Here is a 24,441-nt window from a genome sequence, read left to right as displayed (position 1 = left end):
GCATATGGATATATTTTTCTTTACCACAACCTTAGCACAGGTAACAGTGAAGATATATACACAAAAAACGAAGTCCCTTGTTTCCATCCCTACTTTTATTTATGCTTCCCAGACTCTACAAAAAGGGATTTGAATATTCAAATAATAGCATCATAAATCATCAAAGATCATCAAAGGGAAGTAAAAAGGGAATTTTAGGGAAATGCTTGGTGTTTCAACTAATTTAGTCTCCATTTGAATCCACCTTATATTCAGTTCAACCCTGGAAACGAGTGTGTTGAGGAAACAAAGTTGCTATTGTTCTGTTTCAGGGACACACTTGTGTCCTTTACATTAGACGTTTGTAGCACCTCACCTCTGAACCCAAACTTAAAGAATTAACTAAAGGTAATAGAGTCAAGGTTTTTCCGGTTTTCAGAGGTTCATCGGTGTTCACAGGAAAACAATAAGGGTTATGTTGACATTAACCCTCTGAATGCAGCATTTGTATTTTTGACAGAGGGGGGAAAATAATCAAGATCTCTGGTGAGAATCTAAATGCTACTTAGTTTAAACTTCCGCCTCACTTCTGATGTTTCTGCTTACTCATCCTGGGAGCCACCCTTGGCTTCTCCCTCACTACTCACTTCCAGTCACCAATTCTGTCACACCTGACCCCAAATTATCACTCAAAACCAGCCTACTTCCCTCAGTGCAAAAATAGCCCCTGTCTGTGTTCTCCGAAGCTGTCATCTTGTTTCTCTAATGCCTGTCATCCCTCAGATCTCAGATGAGATGCCATTTCCTCCAGTTCTCCTGACCCACCAGCCTAGGTTTAACCTGCTTATTGTGCAATCCCACTGGCCTGAAACTTTCTAAGCCACTTTATTATTTCCAATCATATAATGGGGATAAAAAGAGTACCTACTCATAGAGTGCATGGGAGATTAAACGGAACAACATATTAAAAACTTGAACAGAAAAAATAAGCCTTAATACCTGGCACATAGTAGGTTCATCATAAATATTAGTGACTGCTATGGCCATTGTTGTTATTACTATTAAGAATAATACCCTTCCCTCCCAGACTAACTCCAAGCAGAAGAACCACATGCTGTGTTCACTACCGTACTACTAGTGCTGGCACATGAAAGAAGTTAGTAATATTTAATTGACTGACTGACTGATAGAGATTTGAAGCCAACGACCGTGCCCCGCCCCAACCCGACCCATCTCCCCTTCAGCACACTAAACATTTTCATTTCCTCCCAATATATTTGGGATGCAGGATACAACCTCCTCACCATTATGCTAGGTGCCCCAAGGCAAGTAAAGTCATAACAAAAATGCCCTCATGATGGAGACTTTGCACTTGCTTTCTTTTTTATTTGAATAAGTCTGCTGACGGTAGAAAATCTAAGTACAGAAGAAGAAAAAAAAAAAAACTGAAAGGAAACACATAACACCTGAAATGTTGATGGGGGGAGTGATGTCTGGTTATAAGGACTTTGGGGTCTTGTTCTTCTTTTTATAATTCTTTGTTCCTCTAATATTTTAAAATAATAAAGCAAATGTAGAATTTAATAAGCTTCATGAGGTTGGGGTTTCTTTCACTAGACAAAGAATTAAGCAAACTTTTACTGAAGCTTAAATTATAGTATGGAAATACATTTCAACTGATTTAAGTCCAACACCATGAAGAGAGAAATTATGGCACCCAAATTTCCCCTCCTTTGTCATACATACTAGGATTAATTAGATTACTATTCCGTCTATAGTTTTCATTTTTCTGGGCTTTATTCCATACAAATTTGTGCAGTTTTTCAACATTATATAGAAATCTATGAGAAAAAATATATACTATAAAATATACTGTTCTAGATGTACAGTTTGATGTGTTCTGGCAGATGCGTTACAGCCGTGTAACCATCCACAATCAAGAGCACATTTGCAACACCCCAAAAGTTCCCTTGCACCCTTTTACAGTCAAATCCACTCACCCCAGCCCCAGCCTTCAGCAGCCATTGATCTGCTTTCTGTTAGCACAGATTAATGGAACCACACAGTATGTACTATTTTCTGTCTGCCTTCTTTCACTCAGAATAATGTTTTGATTATTAATGATTAATAATGCAGTTGTATCAGTAGTTAGTTCATTTTCATTGCTGAGTAGTATTCCATTATATAGTTATTCCCAGGTTTGTTTATACATTCATCTGTTGATTGACATTTGAGGATTTTTTCCCCCAGTTTTTGGCTATTATGAATAAAGCTGCTATGAATATTCACTTATGTCTTTGTGTGGGCATATAATTTAACTTACCTTGGTACATACCTAGTAATGGTAGACAGTAATTCTATGCTTAACTGTATAAGAAACTGCCACTTTTTTCCAAAATGCTTGTATCACTTTATTTTTTAGAATGAAAACAATCTAATACATTGTTTTTTAATAGGTGTATAGGTCTCTTGGGGTCTCAGCAAGAACTGGGATTCACTCTAGATGTTCAATTAAAAAACACTAGCAACTGTGGAAAACTGTTACCACACCCAGGGCTACAGGTATCATCTAATGAAAAAGAATAACAAGAGCCTAGTGAGAGGAGAAACCAAGGAAGAGGGACCGCTGGCCAGGAGCTGTCACTGCAGAAGGAGGCCAGAGATGGAGGGAGGAAGCAGAGGGTGGAAAGAACCCCAAACTCTCTCTCCTCCTGCCCTCTAGTCTCTGGCTGCCACCTCCCATTGGCCCAACTCAAGACAAAAGCCATCAGCAGGGGAGTCCAGGAGATGCCATCCACTGGGGTTTACCTCCCCAGACACAGGGCAGGGCAGAGAAGGGTGGAGAATGGTGGCCCTAGAGAAAGGATCTCGTGGAGAGTAGCTAGACACTGTCTGTCCTCACAGGAGGGGAGAAAAAGGGCAAAGATGTGCAATGCTGCCAGAGGTCAACATTCACAAACCAGCGGAACCGTACTATCGCTATTGCTACCGCTACTACAACTGCAGCAACTACTACTGCTACTATTACCGCACCACCAGTAATACTACTAGCAACAACAACAGCAACTTTATTGAGTGCTTACTATCCCACAAGCACATGCTAAGTGCTTGTAAGGTTATCTTGTGAGAGTGGGTACGCCCTAACCACTACCCCATACTGCCTCCCTCAGAGGAAGGCCTGGAGACTTAGGCCCCCGTGCACCCTGTGCAGTGTGCACAAGCCACTCTGCACCTGAGTCTCCCCGTTTGTGGAAGCAGGCCTACCTATCCACCCTCTGGGACTATTTGAGCACTTAATACAACAGGGCAGTTCCACAAACATTTTTTGAGTCCCAGGGGCCCTGCGACACCATGATCTCTAATCCCGTAAGGGCTGCAACAATTCCTTTCAAATGAAGAAACAGTGGTTCAGAAAGATTCCCGGAATCTTAAAGCTACTTGCCCAAGATTAAAGAGCTAGTAAGAGGCAGAGGACGGGTCGACCTGTCCCCAAGGTCATTCTGCCCTTCAGGGAAGAACAGGAAGGGTAAATAAAATATTACGTTTGTAATAAAATGTACCAACGGTGAGGGTTTGGTGCCTTCACGCTCAGATCCACATACTGGCCCGCACGCTGTGAGACTCCAGCGTGGGGCTTTGCATCAGCAGCAAAGCTCCAGGGCAGCCAGCGCTGATGTGCTTCCCTCCGTCGCCAGCTACTTCACCTGCAGAACCCTGTGGCCCAGAGTCCAGGAGTTGCCCGGGCAACCACCCACTCACTCAAGCATCCTTTACTGATCTTCCGGAGTGTGTTTACCGCGGGGGAGGGTCACGGGGTGTTTCTACCCTTTGGTGCCTTCTTAGAGATGACGTTAGCCTTTGGCACCTCCACTGATTTCCCAAGAAATCCAACAAGATCTAAATACAAACGCACAAGCTGCTGCAGTCTCGAAACTCAGCATTCTTGTCACGTCTTAATACCCTGTCATTTGAGCAACACTCATCCTCCATGCACTCTGAAATCTCTTTTGCTTTATACTCTGCCAAAAGGTTCTGATGTTTCTGTACTGGCATTGACATGACGGAGAAAGGAACATGTGAGCCATGAGGGCTTCAAAAATAGCCTGGAACTTTCCAAGGAAGGGGCTCGTAGTGGGATGACAGGCAAGCTATTCTGCATAACAAAGCACTGTGTCCCCGGAGTCAGGCACAAGCCCACCCCTCCCCACGTACACTCACACACACCCATCAATCACTCCCTGAAATATCATATCTGTGGGAGGATGAGAGCATAATGGTATGATCAATGAAGCTCCTGAGAGGGCTGGTGGATGGACTCCATCCAGTGGGAAATTCTCTATTGACAACAGGTCAGTTTTGTTTGGAGTTAACCCATACTGATGGTGATGGTGATGATGATGATGATAATGAAGAAGAAGGTGGGGTGAGAAGGAAGGGGGAGATGGAAACAGCAACAGTAGTTAATATCTACTGATTGTCTACTATGTGCCAGGCACTGTTCTAGGCTCTTTACATAGATTAACTCATTTAATCCTCACAACCCAATGAGATAGGAATTACTAACAGCCCCATTTTACAGGTGAAAAAAATGAGTCTTGAGAAGTTAAGTAACTTGACAGTCAGGCTGGAACCCAGATTATCTGGCTCCAGAGTCTTAATGCTTAACTGCTACCCTCCACCTGTACTTCCCCCAAAAGAAGCCATTACCCCAGGTCCCCATTACAGGGGATGGAGAGGAAGGTTCCTTCATCCGAAAATTTTATGGAGAGACAGCACACAGAACCCTTTTCTCTGGACCCTCAGCCCCTAGGAATGCCTTGAGACCCACACTGAATCTCAGCATTTACTGGGCAGGCACGTCCCTGAGTGAGTACTTTCACCTCAAGAACCTTTTGGGGCAGGCTGCCATATTATCCTCCACTTTCAAGATTAGGAAACCAAGGATCAGTGTGCCGGTTTTCCCTGCTCCCCCACCAGATCCATTCTTCACCGGACTCTGCTATGATCTGAGCCCTGGAGGGCTAACCCCTGCAGAATTAATCACCTAGTCCCCCTGCCTCCTCGTTTCCAGCTGGGCTCAGCCAATGGGTGGGACAGACAGGTGACTGGAGAGGATAGAGGCTGGGATACTTCCTCCCCTTCCTCCTTGCCTTGATGCTGCCATTCGGGAAGCAGTTACATCCCTCCAGGACGACCGTTCATGCTGGCAAGCCTTTCTTCCTTAGCTCCACAGTCCCCACGCTATTTCCTCCACTTGCTTCTTCCTCCCTAGAGGTGTTAAATAATCCCTTCATTAAACTTGCTTCATTGAAGCTGCCTGAGGGATTTCTGTTTCCTGCTGAGATCCTGACAGGTACAATCACAAAGGTAGAAAAACTTGTCCAGAGACACACAGCTAATAAAAGGCAGATGAGGCTGGTTTTGAGCCTTGAGTCCACCATCTCAAGCACTCTGCCATATGGCTTCCTCAGAGCAGAGGCCACTAGCTCTAAGACCTATGAAGGTAAGGCTAGTGGCAGAAATGAGTTAAGCAAGTGGCTGAAGTACAAGAGGGGGTGGTGGAGACTGAGGCAAACCAGGGAGCACACGCCCCACTTACAGGTAACCACATGTAAAAGCGAGCACTGAAGCACCATGCACACCGAACACAAAGTACCTCCATGACCTTTTCTCACATTTTCCCCAGAATCTCACCACTCCCTTTCCAAAAACCTCTTGCTGTCAGAATTACTCCTGATAGCATCCTAAAGTTCTTTTCTCCTCAAACCTATTCCCAATCCTCCCCACACAGGCTTTTAAATCAGTTCTCCACTTTTAAAAGATGCAGGCAACAAAGATAATTAATTCTCTGGCTTCAAAGGCTGCTTCCCGGACCCACTGCATTTTCTGAACGTCACCACTGCCACTACCACCAGCCTCTTGCCCCCATGGGTAACTATGTGCACTGCTTCTGTCCTTCTGATATATGCTGTATGGGGACTGGGAACCCAGCCACAGCTGCTGTCCGAAGGAAGGATGAGAGAAGGAATATTCGATCTCGCTGCCTGCAGTCTGCAACGTAGCAGTGTCATCTGCACTGTGGGCAGAAAAGGCACGGGAACCTCCCCGGGGGAGAGAGAGGAGGTGCCCTCTGCACCGATGACCTTGACATCAGCCCAGCTGCTGGTGTCCAGAGCAGAGACTCCCCTCCTCACAGAGCTATTGGTAAAGCATCTCACAGTGGGGAGCTGCAAACTGGCGGCCTCGGGGCTCCCTGGGTTTGGCCCGCACTTGTTTTTTATCATAAAATAATATAAAACCATTGCCAATAAATGCTGGAGAAGGTGTGGAGAAAAGGGAACCCTCCATTACTGTTGGTGGGAATGTAAATTGATACAGCCACTACGGTGAACAACATGGAGGTTCCTTAAAAAACTAAAAATAGAACTACCATATGACCCAGCAATCCCACTTCTGGGCATATACCCGGAGAAAACCATAATTCAAAAAGAGTCATGTACCACAATGTTCATTGCAGCACTAGTTACAATAGCCAGGACGTGGAAGCAACCTAAGTGTCCATCGACGGATGAATGGATAAAGAAGATGTAACACGTATATACAATGGGATATTAACCGTAAAAAGGAACAAAATTGAGTTATTTGTAGTGAGGTGGATGTACCTAGAGTCTGTCATACAGAGTAAGTAAACCAGAAAGAGAAAAACAAATACCATATGCTAACGCATATACATGGAATCTTAAAAAATGGTACTGATGAACCTAGGGACAGGGCAGGAATAAAAACGCTGATGTAGAGAACGGACTTGAGGACACGGGGGGAAGGGGAAGCTGGGACGAAGTGAGAGAGTGGCATGGACATATATACACTACCTGCATAGCACAGGGAGATCAGCTCAGTGCTTTGTGATGACCTAGAGGGGTGGGATAGGGAGGGTGGGAGGGAGGCTCAAGAAGGAGGGAATATGGGGATATGTGTATACGTATGGCTGATTCACTTTGTTGTACAGCAGAAACTAACACAACATTGTAAAGCAATTATACTCCAATAAAGATGTTAAAAAGTAAAACATTGCCAATACTTAAATAGGAGAGTTCATGGGGTTTTTTTCATCTTATTGAAGTATAGTTGATTAACAATGGTGTGTTAATTTCTGCTGTACAGCAAAGTGACTCAGTTATACATATATATTCTCTTTCATATTCTTTTCCATTATGGTTTATCACAGGATATTGAATATAGTTCCTTGTGCTATACAGTAGGACATACTACATATACTAGTTTGCATCAGCTAATCTCAAACTCTCTCATGGTTTTTAAAAATCCGTTGCTGGCTTTTCTTTCCAAAAATCGAAGTTATGGCAACAATGGGCCCATATTCTTGTGTGGTGACAAAGCAGTTAAACCCGAGTCCTCTAACACGGAAACTCCAAGAGGGCCCGGAGTTTTGTCCTGTTCCTTCACTGCTCTATCTCCACGCCTAGAACAACGCTTGGCACATGGGAGATACTCAATAAACATGTGTTGACTGTAGGAATATGTGCTCCCCCTTCCAGACCACCTTGTATTCTCCACTTCACAGCAGTCCCCATTTGGCTCAACTTACCCAGTTAAGTTCTCTTCCAGGCCCCTGCAGACAGTTGAGTTTGAGACCCCCAACTTACACCGCGGAATTCAAAGGCAGGCAAGACACAGTCCCTGCTCGTCGGAAATGAAAGATGAGAGGACAGAATCACCATTACCCCTTATAGAACAGGTACTACGTGCCAAGCACATACTGGCTCCTTTAATCCTCACAACAGCCACGTAGGAGGTCCTGTTATTATCCCTCCCAGGCAGAAAAGGAAGGTGAGTGAGCACAGGGAGAGAAAGTAACTTGACCAAGGAGATTACACAGCAGCAGGTAGGGAAGGCAGGATTCAAATCCAGGTAGGCGACCTCCAGAGCACATGAAAAATAACCCTACGATGATGAAAGAGGGAAGAGCCAGGCCACAGAGACCCCTTGGCTTTAGTCCTCCGAGCCCTAATGAAGCTACTCCTCAGCAGAGACGGAATTCTGGGACTCCATGGCTTGCTGCAGTGATGCTCTGGATTCATTTAATGCATCTTCAACTCAGTTCAACAGGAAGCCGCTGTGAGCAGATGCTCCATGAGGAGCCATCTGATAAGGTGCTTAAGGAGTTTCGCTTGGCCTCTAGCTTCTCAGCTAAAGATACCCCCATGGTCCTCTTAGTTTTGCTCTAACAAAAATGTCAACTCACAGATGGTCTTTCCTCAAACCACATGAGTTGCAGTGGCCAAGAGAGAGATCATTCAAACTTGGCCAACCTACTTGGACCCAAGTGCCTCGGCAGCAGAAAGGAAGCTTCCAGCCCAAGAGCGCCACAGAGCAGCTAAAGCTGGCAGCTGGAGATGAGGACAAACAGTGCAAGACAAACGTCTGTCTGCAGCAGGGGGAGGGGAGGCCCCGCTCTGCATTTGGGCAGCTTCCGGAGCACGGAGAGGTGGAGTGGAAGGTTTAGGAAACACACAGACTATTTCAGCTAAAATCCCAGCTCTACACGTCCAGTCGCCTGCTCATGAGGCAACTCCCCTCTGAAGGGCCTCTGTTTCCTCATCTGTACAATGGAGCTGATCAGATTTTTATATTTGTTCATAAAGTCATTTATTCAATTTATTTATCCATTCGTTGTTCACCAAACACGTACTGAATGTCTATTGTGTGCCAGGCACTGCCCCAAATATAAGAGTAAATGTATATATTATACATCATTAAAAGTTTATATATCTTAAAAAAAAAAAAAAGTAAATGATGAATGAGATGGATGAGGTGTCTGCCCTCCTGGAAGTTATTGTAAAGAACTCTAGTCCAAGTTTTCCCATCTCTGGGATGGAGAGAATACTGACTTTGAAAGGTTATTTAGAGAACTAACGTTATTTTTTTTATAAATAAAAAATAGCAAGCATTTAATTATCAAGTGCCAGGCAATGTTCTAGACCAGAGGTCAGGAAACCTTTTCTTCAAGGCTAAGGGAGCAAAGGGACTTCCCTCGCCGTCCAGTGGTTAAGACTCCATGCTTCCAATACAGGGGACACGGGTTCAATCCCTGGCTGGGAAAGTCAGATCTCACATGTCACGCAGCATGTCCGAAATAAATAAATAAATAAAATTTCTAAAAGGATAAAGGAGCAAATTTTTTTTTTTTTTTTTTTTGCGGTACGCGGGCCTCTCACTGTTGTGGCCTCTCCCGTTGCGGAGCACAGGCTCCGGATGCGCAGGCTCAGCGGCCATGGCTCACGGGCCCAGCCACTCCGTGGCATGTGGGATCTTCCCGGACCGGGGCACGAACCCATGTCCCCTGCATCGGCAGGTGGACTCTCAACCACTGCACCACCAGAAAAGCCCCAAAGGAGTAAATAATTTAGGCTGCACAGGCTGCCCAGTCTCTGTCAATACTACTCAAATCTTCCTTGTAGCACAAAAGCAGCCACAGACAACATGTAAACAGGTAGACACAGCTGTGTTCCCCTAAAATTCTGTTTACAAATTCAACCGGTGGATCCATGAACCATAGTTTACCGACTCCAGTTCTAGACCAGCCCTGTCCAGGAGATCTTTCTGCGATAAGAGAAACATTCTATATGCACTGTCCACTTGGAAGGTGGATGTTGTGACTGAGAAACTGGATTTTTTTTTTCATTTCATTTAACTTTCATTAATTTAAATTTAAGGGCTTCCTTGGTGGCACAGTGGTTAAGAATCCACCTGCCAATGCGAGGGACACGGGTTCGAGCCCTGGCCTGGGAAGATCCCACATGCCGCAGAGCAACAAAGCCCACGTGCCACAACTACTGAGCTGCGCTCTAGAGCCCACAAGCCATAACTACTGAGCCCGCGTGCCACAACTACTGAAGCCCACATGCCTAGAGCCCGTGCTCCACAACAAAGAGAAGCCACTGAAATGAGAAGCCTGTGCACTGCAACAAAGAGTAGCCCCCGCTCGCCGCCAACTACAGAAAGCCCGTGCACAGCAACAAAGACCCAAAGCAGCCAAAAATAAATAAATAAATTTCTACATACACACACACACACACACACACACACACACACACACAAACAAATAAATTTAAGTAGCCACATGTGGCTTGTGGCTACCATATCTCACAGGAAGGAGAGAGATGCCTTCTAACGCGTTTAATCCCCCCAGCAGCCCTAAAGTACACAAAATGCTAGCATACTGTCACAAGCAGATCCTCAAAAAACGCAAGTGAGGGTTTATTGTGATGTTGCTGGTGTTGATGGTGATGATGGTGGTGATGCCAACAGTTCTCAAGCCAAGAGCCACGCCCTAGGATTACCCATTTCCAAGGCTAGCCAGAGGGAGGAAGATCGCGCAGAGATCAACAACAACTAATTGAGACAAAATGAGAAAAGAGGACGCCTCACGCAGCGCCCCAGGCAGCCCTTGGAAGTCCTCGGAAACATACCCCTCACTAACCTTAATAACCTCTTCCCCAGGAGGCGCAAGGCCACCTCCTTAGATCAAACCCGCCAACAAGTGCCGGCAACAGTCCACTGGGCAGCCCAGTGACATCAGAGAAGACGGCCTCCCACCAGAAAGGGGATAGCCTCCAGCCCCCAACTGAAACTGCCCTTCCCTCATCGATCACGACTCCTAACTGACGTGCAGCAAACGAGGCATCACAGCCTCTTTTATCCACCCCCCCACCGAATTTTCGAAATGCAAGTTTCAACTGTCCAGTGAGCCTGCTATGTTTCAGGTTCTGTTCCAGGCTAAAAAGAGCTATTATCTGTTGAGAGTGTATGATGTGCTGGACACTGGATAAAATAAAATAATTTGTAAGTAGAAATAACCACAGTTTGCAGGGATTCCATGTTGACCACGTGCCAGCCACCATGCTGGGCACTTCCTATGTGCGATGACCACTCACTCCGCACAGTGGCTCAGTGAGGAAGGGACTATCTCCATTTTATTATTATTATTATTTATTTTTTTTTAGCCGCACTGCACAGCATGTGGGATCTTAGTTCCCCGACCAGGGATCAAACCCGTGCCCCCTGCAATGAAAGCTCGGAGTCCTAACCACGGGGCCACCAGGGAATTCCTCATTATCTCCATTTTAGACAAGAGAAAACTGAGGCTTGAAGAGGTGAAGGAATTTGGCTACGTTCGAGGGGTGCAACCTGAATTCAAACCCGGGTTCATCGGACACTAGCCCAGACTCGAAATCCTAAGTCTGGACCGCTGAAGATAGAAGGATGAACCAGACAGATGTGGCCCTGCCCTGGCGGGGAAGACAGACGATGGCACAGGTCACTAGAGGCTGAGTCAGAAGCCCAGTGGCAGAGGAGGAAAAAGCCCAGTGGACCGCTGGGGATCTAACCAAGACTTGGCAGAAAAGGGTGATCAGGGTGGAGGAGGTCCCACAAGGAGTGACTTCTGAACTGAAGTCCAAATGGTGGGTAGGGGTTCACCAACCAAAGAGTAGGCCAAAGTGGGCTCCATAATTAGGAAAATCACGTGCAAAGTCCAGAGAGTGTGTGGCACATTCAAGGAACCCAAAGAAACACAATGTGGCTGGAAACCCCAACGTGGGGGTAGGAAGGAGGGAGAGACAGAAACCTGAGTGGTCCCAGAGGTAAACAGAGATGTTAGGAATAGGAGCCAGTGGGAGGTGGCCAGGGCTGGGGCATGCTGAGTTTCACGTCTAGGTGGCACAACCAAATGGAAATCCCTAACTCTAGAGGGTGGGGAAATGGAGGTCTCATCTCAGAAGTGAAGTCAAGACTGGAGATAAGAGGTCAGAATCCTGCCCAGACAGGCAAGAGCAGAAATAAGGAGAGGATTCACAGAGACAGAGGTGAACAGAGCACTGAGCCCAGAGACGTGGTGTATGGACATCTGTTGTTTCTTGCTGTCCAGAATCCATTCCATCCTGTAACAGCACTTTGGTCTGCCTTTGGGAAACCACCTCTCCTCACTCTCAGTCCTTGTGGTTCAGGTGGAACTAACTCTAACCTTGGCTCCAAGGGTGATTATGTGGCCCAGCCTGGCCAGTGAGAATACTGCATCCTCCTGGCCACTGGAATCGGCTTGGGGACGTATACATGATCCAAGACAGGCCAATGAGAATGACACTGAAAACTTCTGCAGGGACTCTTAGGACCGAGGGACTTTTGTTCCGCTGATGGAGCTAAGCTGATGGAGATAAATCTGGACCTACCAGTTGCCACTACTGACTCATTAGCAAAGAACACACCTGAGAATAAAGCAATGCAGAGGAAAGCAGAGTAATGATGTGGACAGAGTCAGATGGCCGATCATCATCTGAATACCTGGATCACACCTTCTCTGAAGCCAGTGTATCCCGAGATTCCCAATTATGTGATCCAATAATTTACTTTTTTACTTAAACCAGTTTGAGTTGGATTTTTCTGTCATTTACAACTGAAATACTGAGACACTTGGAGGTGCCTAAAATTGGGTAATCAGAGAAAGAAGAACCAGTGAACAAGAAAGAAGAGGAGGCGTCAGAAGTAGAAAGAGAATTGTACCAGGTGTCACAGAAACCGAAAAGGGGAAGAGTTCTAAGAAAGGACGGCCATCCGTTGTGTCAAATGCCACAAGGAAGATGAAGACATAAAAGGCTATTGAAGTTAGGATCCTGGGCGACTGTTTGGGACACCTCAGAAGCAGATCCTAAGATGCTGCTTGAAGTACAAGCAGTTCATCTGAGAGGTGATTCCCGGGAGCACCAGTAAGGAATGGGGAAGTGAGACAGGGGAGCAAAGACAGCCTAGAAAGATGCGTTTTCAACCTCATTACCACTCTGGGCAACTGGATCTAAGTCCTGCTCCAGGAATCACAAGCCTCAGAAGTATTTCTCCCTAACGCCCATCAGTTAGTGGTTGGGGGCTGCTCCTGGAAAGGGGCCATCAAATGCCCCACTCCTCGCATGCCCAGTCTAACACGCATGTAGACAGGATGAGCCAATGGCCAGAGCAAGCTCACAGGCAAACACATGCAGGTGTGGCCAGGTGGGAGTCAGGCCAGAAGGAAAAGGGACACGAGCGGGGACCCCCAGCAGTGTCTGCACAGCATGTTGCCAGTTTCTCTGCACCTCAGTATCCTCATCTGTAAAATGGGGGAAATCACCCAGAACTGCTGTGAAGATTAAATGAGGATAAATCCATACTCAGCCCGGCGCCTGGGAGATGGTGCTAACAAACACATGCTGATTATTTTTTACTTTGGGTGACCTTTCGGGGAGTGATTTCTATACAGGGTTATGGAAAGCGGGACCACAAGTGGCAGCAGACAATGCAGACTGCTAATCTGAGGCAGCACCAAACCCAGGAGACTCCGGCTGGATAAATAATAATCGCTAATACTCGATTTAAACAGCCAACAAGCTTGTGTCTATTGGCGTGCAAAAGTCCTCTATTTAGCAAGAAGGCTTTCCCGCTAGGCACTGCCTTTCCACCCATCCCTTTGTAAACCACCAGTCACTCCCACTGCTGGAAGCAAAACAGCCAACAGTGCATTCACTCAGTTTTCTTTGGTCCTGTCCCAAAGTTGCATTAGCGAAAGGTTTAGGAAGATCAAATAGAGAGACGAAGAGACTCAGAAATTGCCCCCATGGTATCAGCTTCTCAACAGTCAGGGCTCCTTTTTTGGCCCAGGTTGATTCTAAAATAAACAAATGGAAAGTGGCCAGGTACATAATGATGAATCACCATAACACCTCTCATAGGCACACAGCTCACCAGGGTTTTCAGCATACTGTTTCCTTTATCCTTGACATGATCCACAGGGGGTAAGCAATGTATCTAAGTGTTTATTTTGTGAATATTTTGGCATTTACGTAACACTTACAATGAGCCAGACACTCTTTATCTGTTTTATAAATATTAATTCATTTAATCCTGGTAAGAACTATGTTCCATTATTACCCTCATTTTACAAATAAAGAAAATAAGGCACAGAGATGTTAAGTAAATTGCCCAAGGTACACACAGTTATAGGTGGCAAAACCAGGATTTGAATGAAGGCAGTCTGGGTCTAGTACCTGGCTCTGAACTACGCTGCTACCTCTAAGGTAATGAGTGAACTTGAGCTCTCCTAAACCCTGGCACTAGATCAATCTATTTCTGCAGGTGTTGGTAAGGAGGCATTTAAAGTAACAAAGAAAGAGGAGAAGAAATAACAGTTGCCAACAATAGCTAACATTTACTGAGCATTTCCTAAATGCCAAGTGTTGTGCTCAGCAATAATAGTGACAACAATCTTCAGAGCAATGCTAGGAGGTAGGACCATTTTATCCCCATTTTGTAGATGAGAAAATTGAGACTTAGATCTTGTGTAAGGTCACTCATCACAAAAGTGGGAGAGCTAGTAATTGAAGTCACGTCTGCCTGCCTACTACTAAATGTACTGCTAACTTTAAGACCAGTGACCCCTGCAGGTAGAGAATAATGGAGCTTTGAATTGAAGGACAGTTGGGACCAAATGCTCAGTTCCATAGACCACAGTTCCCTGGTGATGGCCAGACAACGGGAAAAGTACAAGGAGGTGCCTTCAGGGCTGATTCAGAGGGTGGTACAAATACTGAGGTGAAGGGTGGGGAAAGAGGTTTTGCTAAAACTGCCCAGGAACAGCCTGAGAGACCCAGACTTCAAGAGGGCCAGGAGGGCGTAGGCTTCACGTAGGACCAGACACAGAGGGAACAAGCGCTGTGCCCTGCTGAGTACTAGAACATGTGGCTGAAGCTTTGTTTTGATGGGAGTGTTTTTGTCTCCTCTCTCCTGGGATACCTGAGGCTTTGGGTGGGTACTCAACTTTTTCAAAACAATAAAAAATAAAAGAAACAGAAAACAACATTTCCTTCCCTTTTCTTTACTCTTTCAGAGCTTACCAGGTTCAGGGGCCATAAAATTACTAGTTTATCATTCAACTCTACTTAGAATAGAAGTCATAGAATTCCAGTCCCTGACCATAATCTCTCGGACACCTGTATGTCCTAAAACTTTTTTCTTTTTTTAAAAATATGCAAATGTTTATAGCACCTTTTTTTTTTTGAGGTATAATTGATTTACAATATTATAGCAGTTTTGGATGTGCAACATAATGATTCAAAATTTTTAAAGATTATTCTCCATTTAAAGTTATTATAAAATATTGTCTATCTTCCCTGCTTTGATTTCATACATAGCCATCTGTACCTCTTAATCCCCTCCCCCTCCCCCTTTCCCTATCCCAACTGGTAACCACTAGTTTGTTCTCTATATCTGTGAGTCTGCTTCTTCTTTGCTATATTCACTAGTTTGTTGTATTTTTTAGATTCCACATATAAGTGATAACATCCAGTATTTGTCTTTCTCTGTCTGACTTATTTCACTAAGCACAATATCCTCCAGATCCACCCACATTGTTGCAAATGGCAAAATTTCATTCTTTTATGGCTGAGTGGTATTCCATTGTGTATGTATACCACATTTTCTTTATCCATTCGTCTGCTGATGGACACTTATGTTGCTTCCACATCTTGGCAATTGGTAAATAATGCTGCTATGAACATTGGGGTGCAGGTATCTCTTCCAATTAGTGTCTAAAGTTTTTTCTTTATTAACTTCAACTTTATTCATATTGGACACCACTGTACATTATCTACTGGGTCTATTTTTAGTAGTATTTCTTAATTTGATAGGCAATTCATGAATACATTCTTCTTTTAAAAGGTTGAATTATTTTTACATAATCAAAAAATGTCTAATCTTTCCCTTTATGGCTTCTGGGTTTCCCTCACTCAAGGTTATAGGTATATGCTCCTAAAATTTCCTCTAATATTCTTGATTATTTTTACTTTAAAATTGTTACTCTGTCTGTAAATTTACTCCATTCGTAATTTCTTCTTTTATAATATGTGAGTTAGGAGTCAAATTTCGCATCCTTCCATGTGGCCACCCAATTATGCCAGTACCATTTATTAAATAAACCATTCTTTTCCCATTGATCCAAAATGTCACCTTTTAATACATTAAGTTCCCATGTTTCCCAAGACCCTTCAGTCCTCTTTGGGACTGTAGCTTCTTATGCCACAGCTGGAAGAATTTTCAGCAATCATTTGAAGTGTGTTTCATGGCTTAACAATAGGTATTTTATCTTTTAAAAGACATTTCTTAGAGGCACTTTCTCGCGCTGCTGGTGGGTGCATAAATTGGTACAACCTTTTGGAGAGCAATTCAGCAATATCTACTATAACTGAAAATGTTCCCTTCACTTCTTTTGCCCTAAAAACCCTCCTTCTAAGAATATTCTACAGAAATAGTTACTGAAGTGCCCAAGAATATGCACAGATGCATTGCTCAACAAGAGAAAAAACTGGAAACAATCCAAATGCCCATCAATAGGGTATTGGTCAAATAAATATAATATAAATAAATATGGCGGTCACCATATTATGGAATACAATGTAGCCATTTAAAAAAATATGGTAGATGTAATTAAGGCATTGATATAGGAAAAAGTCCAAGAGGTAACAAGTCAAAACACTGTAGGCTGTAATATATAGGATATGCTTTCATTTTTGTTAATTAGTAATATCTGTTTATATTTACAAGTAAAAAATTTCAAAGGATAATACAGTTAATGTTGTCTGTAGTCTCTATAAGATAGAAACTTTCTATCTAGATTACATAGTTATACATTGTTACATTCTTTTATAGTAAGTGTTTTTTTTGGTGACCAAAAATACAAAAATATTTGGTAATTAAAAAACACAAAAATAGAAATGCAGACAGCCTGTGAATGAGTAAGTATGAAGTAGTCCCATTTGATGAATGAGGATCCCATGGCACCGGAAGTCAGTGTAGGAACAAAACTCAAATTCAAAGGAAAGTTCCTTTCAGCCCTGTGGTGCCACCCCAACCCATGGCATGCCATCCCCTCAGGAGGAGTCAACCTCTCTCTGGCCTGGCTCCAGCCGCTTGGCCTTGGTCATCCACAACTACCGTCTTCCCCTCCATCAGAACCCCCTGGTCACTTGCTCAGGGCAGAGGCAACACTTCCGAGGTCTTACCCATGGTGGGAGAAGTAAATGCCTCATTGGCACCTGCTAAGAGTCATCAGTGGCATCCAGTGCAGTAAGTAGACAGGCTGAGTCCAATACTTCTTGGTAACCAACACCGGAGAGCCAGGAGCCTGCACCTTGTCTCTCCATGTGCTTTTGTGATGTTCTAGGCCATCTTAAGCATTAGTGCTGTTACTCCCCAGAGAACACCTCCACCTGCCCTAATGCACACATATCTCCAGATACAGAACACTGGGCCAGGCTGAGACACTGTTCTGTGCTGGGGCTGGGGTCAAGAATGGGGCCTCAGAGTCAGTGAAGAACCTGCCTGGGAACAGGAATGAACTGAAGTACGCAGATAGGAAGGCTGGATATATCATAAATGTGGCACGAAAGGACACAGGTATCGTCCACCAAAGAAAGAGCTGTCAAAAGTAGGCAAGACTGGCTGACACCATATAACAAGCATGATACTCAAACTAATGACTAGCGTTTCTTAAGCGCCTACTTTTATCCTGTGCCCGGCATTGTTCTAAGTGCCTTACGTCAACTCATTGAATCTTCACTATAACCCTATGACGTGGGTATTTTATTCACAATTTACAGATGAGGAAACTGAGGCAGGAAACCACAACGTCACATAATGATAGGCAGTGCAGCTGAGTTGAACCAGGTGTTCTGGCTGTAGTGCCCATGCTATACTGTCAGTTCAGAATGCGTGTGCTCATCACTGACCACTCCCAAACGCTTTCATTACTCTTTACTCCATCATCTACACTGGCTCTCACAAAAGGGTAAAAGTTACCACCACTGGAGAAAATGTCTAGCCACGGGTCTTGATATAAGACACCTCCCAGAGGTATTGAACAGGCCAGGAAGTGCACAGAGCCTGCAGAGCCCACCACCGCTTCTGAGGAATTTCCCCCTGGAAGGGTCTTCTGCAAGAGCCCCTGAGGCTCCTGTCCATGTGAAACTAACAGAGCTCCCCTGGTCACAAAAATTAGCCTAGCAAGATTTCCCTAATACCTCCTTCTGTCCACCCGCTTATATCCCTCTCATAAGTCTTAGATTTATGTATTTCCTTAGTTCTTTTATAGCATTCATCACATTTAATATCTGACTGCCCTCTGACTGTATACTCTTTGAGAACAGTGACTGTGTCTGTCTTATTCATTACTGTAAGCCTGGAATTCAGCATAGAGTTTGACACTTGAGTAGGTGCTAAATTAACATCTGTTATGGAATCAGATGGATGGATGGGTGGATGGACGAACGGACGGGTGGTTGGATAAATGGATCATGTGGCCTGGCATAAATTTTCCATATCAGTCAGTGTCAAATTTAAACCAACCAGGGTCTCTCTGGGGTGGAGAGATAAGAAACACAGCAGATAGCTTTGGTGAGCTAGAACGTACATGGAGAGAAGCCCACAAACCCAGCTCTCTAAGAGAGGTGATAAAGCATCCTGTCTTGGTATAACCATGCAGCTGATGAGACCATTTCCCCCTCCATCCTATTTCCCCATACACACTTGCAGTTAACCTTCACTCTACCTAAGGTATTCTAGACAAGGCTTTCCTTTGCAACCTGAAGAATCCATCTAGCACTCCGGGATATTTCACTGTGTTCTAACTTCAGACCAAGCTTAAAGCCAAAGGAATAACTCCAAGGGGCAGAATTTCAAGCAAAGGGGAGCCAAGTAGGGGAGTCTTTCTAAAAGTCCTCACATCACACAAGAAGAGATGTGACCTACCAAGCCAAACCTAATAAAGCTGGCCTTGTCTGTAAAAGGATCTCTAGAGCCCCGAATGCTGCTCCCAGATTTAGTTCTACTGTACCCTGGGGTGCTGTATCCCCACCAACCTGACAGCCCTGTGCCCAACAGAACTTGGACCAGGAGATATGAGTGACTGTGTGATTTTACTCAATGTACCCCCAAACACACACACACACACACACACACACACACACACTGCTCCAGCCATACTGAACTCTCAGGCATTCTCCACATGCGTCATGCTCTCTCCTTTCCATCAGCCTGAAATGTTCTTCCCCTAATTATTCTTTACTTGGCTAACTGTATCCACCCATATTTGATTATCAAAAGATATTACCTCTTCTTGGAAGGCCTCCCTGACCTTTCCCCAAGATCTGAATAGACGTCCTCTTGTACACTGTCAGAATTGCATGGGTGCACCCCAATCATGGCATCTCTGAATTGTTCTGTAATGCCAGTTTACATCTCTCCCAGTGAGATGGTGAGCTCCTTGAAGGCAAGACTATCATTTATTGTAACTGCAGTATCTAACACTCAATGAACATGTTGGATGAATATACAAATGAGTGAATGAATACACTAACACATCACATCTCCAGCTGAAGCCCTTTCTTTCTTGCCAGGAAGAGCTTCACTCAACCACCCACGCATTCTTGAGACCACAGGAAGAAAATCAAATAATCCCCAAAGCTCTGATTGGCAAATGAAAACAACAGCTAAAAGGAAACGTACTTTCTAACAGGATGAAAGCTCTCAGCAGAAAATTCTCAATTAATTCCAACAGTCCCTGAGTGTGATGCCCAGAGCTCTCTCCCAGCTGCAACAGGGGGTTGCCCAGTGCCGGCTGGAGAGCGGAGGCCCCAGCTGAACCGGCCAGCTGCTGTGGAACAGACACTGGGGAAGGGCAGCCCCCAGTCAGCAGCCAGGTCATCCACACTGACAAGAGAAGCTGGAAATTGTCTATGGTTTCTGAACACTGGCAACAAATCCAGTGCTGAAAACTAAAACCCCCATGGACGGCTAGTTAGCTTTCTCTGGAGTAAATCATGGAGAAAAGAACAGCTAGGTGGTGAAGGCTCGGGCTCTGGAGAGCCACAGTCATGGGGCTCTGCCATTCACTGACTGAGTCCCTTCCAGCAAGCTGTTCAAGCTCTGTGCCCCAGGAAACCAGGAGGATAATGCCATCTCACAGGGCTGGCATGAAGATTAAATGCAATAAGGCACACAGAAGGCTCAGCACAGTACCCACAGTACCCTGCACGTGGTAAGCAGTAAACAAATGCCCTCTCTCTGCAGACCACCTGAGACCAAGGTTTGCAGCCTCCCCCAACTGCACTGTGATTCCACACCCACAGCGCTCACTCCTGAATCTGCCAATTCCGGCCTCATCGCATCCAGAAGCTCCCACAGCTCCTGAGCCAGCTTCCCTCCATCACTCAGGTCTGCGTGCAGAGCATTTCCATGGCAATAACCTGCTCCACAAAAGGTACAGTAAATATTTACTATTTTTTCACACATTTCCGCTTATTTGGGTCTAACAATCTAACTGGCATGCTCCACGGCTTCGGAAAACGACAATGGAGAAGCCAAGCCTCTGGGAGCTAAACAGAAGCACCTTCTGCATCAAGGACAGCAGCCAGCCACGTGGATGAGGAAGAACATCACGTAGCCACAGATCCAGAGACTTGAGGAAGCTCGGCTCAAGGATGCCTCCCAGACCGCTTAACCTCCTCCTGCCACCCCAGCCTCCCAGCATCAAATGCGGTGCACGGCAAAGATTCTTAACATGCCCTCCGCCCTCTCTCTCCCTCTCTACTCAGACCTCCGACACCCACACACAGGCAGAGGTCCTCTCAGAGAATTTTTCAGCCTCGTTCACACATACACGGAACACAATACCTACTCAGAGTCTTAAATGATAAACACCCAAACGTGTTCACGTACATGAACACACACACACACACACACACACACACACACACGAGTCTGATAACCAGCAGGACCCCACTGTGCCTGCTCAGGAAGGGGAAGGCTTCCTGGAATGAGGGGGGCGCTTCTCTGCTCGGGGCTTTTGAAATGTCAGCTGAGCCAGGAAAGAGGTTGTGATTCACTCCCTGACTCACTCCCTTCTCTGCAGCAGACCCCATCTCTGGAAGGTAGGGCAGCACACAGCTTCGTCATTCACTCCCTCATTCAGGCCTAAAACCTGTTTGCAGCAAAAAAAACAGCAAACTCGGGCTTCCCTGGTGGCGCAGTGGTTGGGAGTCCGCCTGCCGATGCAGGGGACACGGGTTCGTTCCCCGGTCCGGGGGGATCCCACGTGCCGCGGAGCGGCTGGGCCCGTGAGCCATGGCCGCTGAGCCTGCGCGTCCGGAGCCTGTGCTCTGCAGCGGGAGAGGCCACAACAGTGAGAGGCCCGCGTAAAGAAAAAAAAAAAAAACAGCAAACTCATTCAGGCACAAAACTCTGTGCACAGCCTTGCACTAGTCCCTGAAGAGACAGGCGTGAATAAAATGTAGTCCCTGCCATCAAAGTTTCTCACTGTCCGACAGATGGAAAACAAACAAGTCAGCACAGATCAAAGGACTATCAGAGGGGAGATGAACCCAGACGCCATTTAGAAGACTGAAACATTTGACCATAAAAGTATGATAGGTCCACATGGCAAAACAATTTGTAAACAAAAAGGAAAGACACAGGACAGAGCAGGGGGATTTATTTCCAACATATAGCACAGATAAGAGATAGGTCTCCACCATATATAAAGACAGTTAGTATCAATCAATAAGAAAAAGCCCACTAGAAAATGGACAAAGTAATATGAAGAGGGAATCCCCAGAGAAAGCAATACAAACGGGCAACAGGCACAGGAACTGCATGAATATCTGGGAAATGCAAATGAATCCAAGATACTTTTTCACCCATTAGACTGGCAAAAATGGAAAAGAACGATAATTCCCAGTGTTGACACACATGTGGGTTGAATGAATGGTGAATGGATGAGTGAAAGTATCGTCAAGCCCCTTACAGGTGGAGGGTGGGCATTCCACTAGTTTTGCTACTTGCTTCCCTCCTCCCATGCGCTTTGCATGTGACAGACACTCAGCAGTCCTCTCTGTAGAATCCAGTGAAACAGGGAAGGTATTGCTACCGATGGGAGCCGCAGAGGCTTTTTATTATTCAAACACCCCTCCCCATGGCTCTTCTGGGATCGGGGATGATTCAAGTAGGCTAACGGATCTGGGAGCAGGAGCGAGGGACAAGGAAGAACAGGGCTTTTTACCCAGAGACCGAAGTGCTCCTTCGACAATGGCCACTCCTCCGTCCTCCCCAGAGGCGACCCAGGGTGCTCGGCGTGCCTCTCGCTCGCAGACAGAAACAGGGACCAGAAAAAAAGGGTTTGTATGTGATTGTTCACCGTGGAGAGGAAATAGACCAAGAGGCAAAAGGCAAAGTAGAGAGCAAGGAGAGGCCTTTGCTAAAGTGAAACTGCAGAGAGGCACCGCCCTGCAAGGCAGCACCAAGCCTTAGAAATGGGGGCACCAGGCCTGAGGGGCCCACAGCAGAGGACCCCTTCTGTTCCACCCAGTAACGGAAATAGCCAACACTTACCGTTTACTGCACGCGGGGCACTGAGCTAAGACCTTCAGGTGCCTTATCCCTGAAGGTCCCTACAGCCCTCTGATGTAGGTACTCTCATGCTTATGTGACAAAGGAACTCAGAGAGGTTAATCAACTTGTTTGAGGCTACACAGCTTGTCAATGGCAGCACTGGGATTTGAACCTAGGTCTGTCCAACCCCAGAACCCACTACTCTTAACCACACTGCTTGACTTTTAGCTGGTGTAATACTAGGAAGTCAGGTCTCAAGAAGGAAGTCCTGCCCAACAATGGGTTGGGACCGGAAGGAGGTTTATCCACCACAGGAAAAGCAGGAGCACAACGGCGGGGTGGAGGGTTGGGACATCCAGTGAGCCAGGCATCTCAGAAGGGAGTCGCTATCACCATTCGGGGCACAGAAAGCCTAGAACCTGGGTTACTTCCGGGCTTAGGTGAGTGTGGGTGTGCCCCACCATCCTCCCCACCCACATCTGTTTCCCCTAAGGGGATCAACAGGAAAAAAAAAAAGAAAAATTTCACATCAGAAGGGCTGAAGCTGCTGTTGGCAGAAGCAGCAAGGAAGTGGGCCACTGGGGGGACCACATCCGCCCCACAGCCAGGCTCCTTGGGACATAATGGGTGTGGCACCGGGGACAGTAAAGGAGGCTGGTCCTTCGGCCCAAGTGAAGAAGGATAAAGAGGCTCTGAGTCCCATCCCAGACTGAGATGCAATCTGGAGTCAGGTTTAGCTGGACTCATGTGGCTCTGACAGATCTCACAGAGATCTGGTCTAACTGTGAGACCTTGAGCAGTTGACTCAAACTCTCCAGCCTCAGTTTCCTCATCTGTGAAATAAGGATGAGAATGGTATATTCCTAGGGAGCAGGGTTAAGACTGGGAGTGGAGATATACCACCACTTAAATCAACTTGTACCTGCTGGCTTTTGTGCCCACCAAACCACCTCCTCTGCCACTAAATTAGAAACTATGAGAGTCTGTCTGCCTGTTTCACTGCTGTATCTCCAACACCTACAACCACGTGTGGCATACAGTATGCACACAATAAATATTGATTGAATCAGTAAATGCCAGGTGCTAAAAAGGAGGTAAAGAAAGAGAGAAGAAGGGAGGAAGTTGAACCCCCAGGAGGTTCCCAGCCCATGAGAAGCAGCTGAGGTCGACCAGTTAGCCAATCCGCCTCTTTTGGAGTACTGCCCACAAGAACATTAACTGCTGTGTCACAGTAAACAGGACTCGGTACTGCCAATCAATAGGCGGTAGCCAGGCTTACTTTCTATCCGGTCTCTGGGCTTAAGGGAAGACTTCTTTCCCCTTTCTTTTCAAAGAAAGCCCCAGAGGACAGCTCTTTCTTTCTCCTCTGAGCTTCAATCTCATTCTTTGCCCCCAGCATCCACCTGTGGACTCCGGAAGAGTATAAACATCCTAATGTTCATCTGTGGTCTCACATAGTGCAAGCTCCAGGCCAAAGTCAAGTGTTTATGCCTGAATCACTGTCACTAGAACAGTTGCCTCTATTACGACTCCTCACATTGTCAGTGAAAACCCAACAGGCATGCCCAGTCCAGGCCTTGATCTGGTGAACCCTGTACCACTGACGAGTGATCTACAAAGGCCTTTCCACACCCACAAATCTCTTACAGAAGATGGGCAGTGGTTTAAAACAGTGGTCCCCAACCTTTTTGGCACGAGGGACCAGTTTTGTAGAAGACAATTTTTCCACGGACGGGGGTGGGGGGGGGGTTCAGGCGGTAATGTGAGCAATGGTTCAGGTGGTAACGTGAGTGATGGGGAGCGGCAGATGAAGCTTCGCTCGCTTGCCCACTGCTCACCTCCTGCTGTGTAGCCTGGTTCCTAACAGGCCGCAGACCGCTACCAGGGGTTGGCGACCCCTGATTTAAAATATGCGCTTTGGGGCTTCCCTGGTGGCGCAGTGGTTAAGAATCCACCTGCCAATGCAGGGGACACGGGTTC

At 45.9% G+C, this 24,441-nt stretch overlaps 1 protein-coding gene across 4 annotated transcripts in view; it reads right to left on the bottom strand.

The window, feature by feature from the left end:
• PRKCB (protein kinase C beta) overlaps nucleotides 1–24,441 on the bottom strand; it is a 312,071-nt gene that overhangs the window by 195,011 nt on the left and 92,619 nt on the right. The window contains exon 1 of one of the 4 annotated variants that reach the window (XM_032603895.1): nucleotides 22,133–22,198. The exons of the other annotated variants lie outside the window; for them this stretch is intronic. The gene's annotated coding sequence lies outside the window, so the exon portion shown is untranslated. Of the gene's footprint in view, nucleotides 1–22,132; nucleotides 22,199–24,441 lie in introns of those variants that run through there. 4 annotated transcript variants of the gene reach the window in all.

The sequence above is a fragment of the Phocoena sinus genome, chromosome 15, assembly GCF_008692025.1.
Source record: "Phocoena sinus isolate mPhoSin1 chromosome 15, mPhoSin1.pri, whole genome shotgun sequence".
In the NCBI taxonomy this organism is placed as follows: Eukaryota; Metazoa; Chordata; class Mammalia; order Artiodactyla; family Phocoenidae; genus Phocoena; species Phocoena sinus.
Note: the sequence above shows the minus strand (reverse complement) of the source record. Positions and strands in the feature narration are given on the sequence as shown.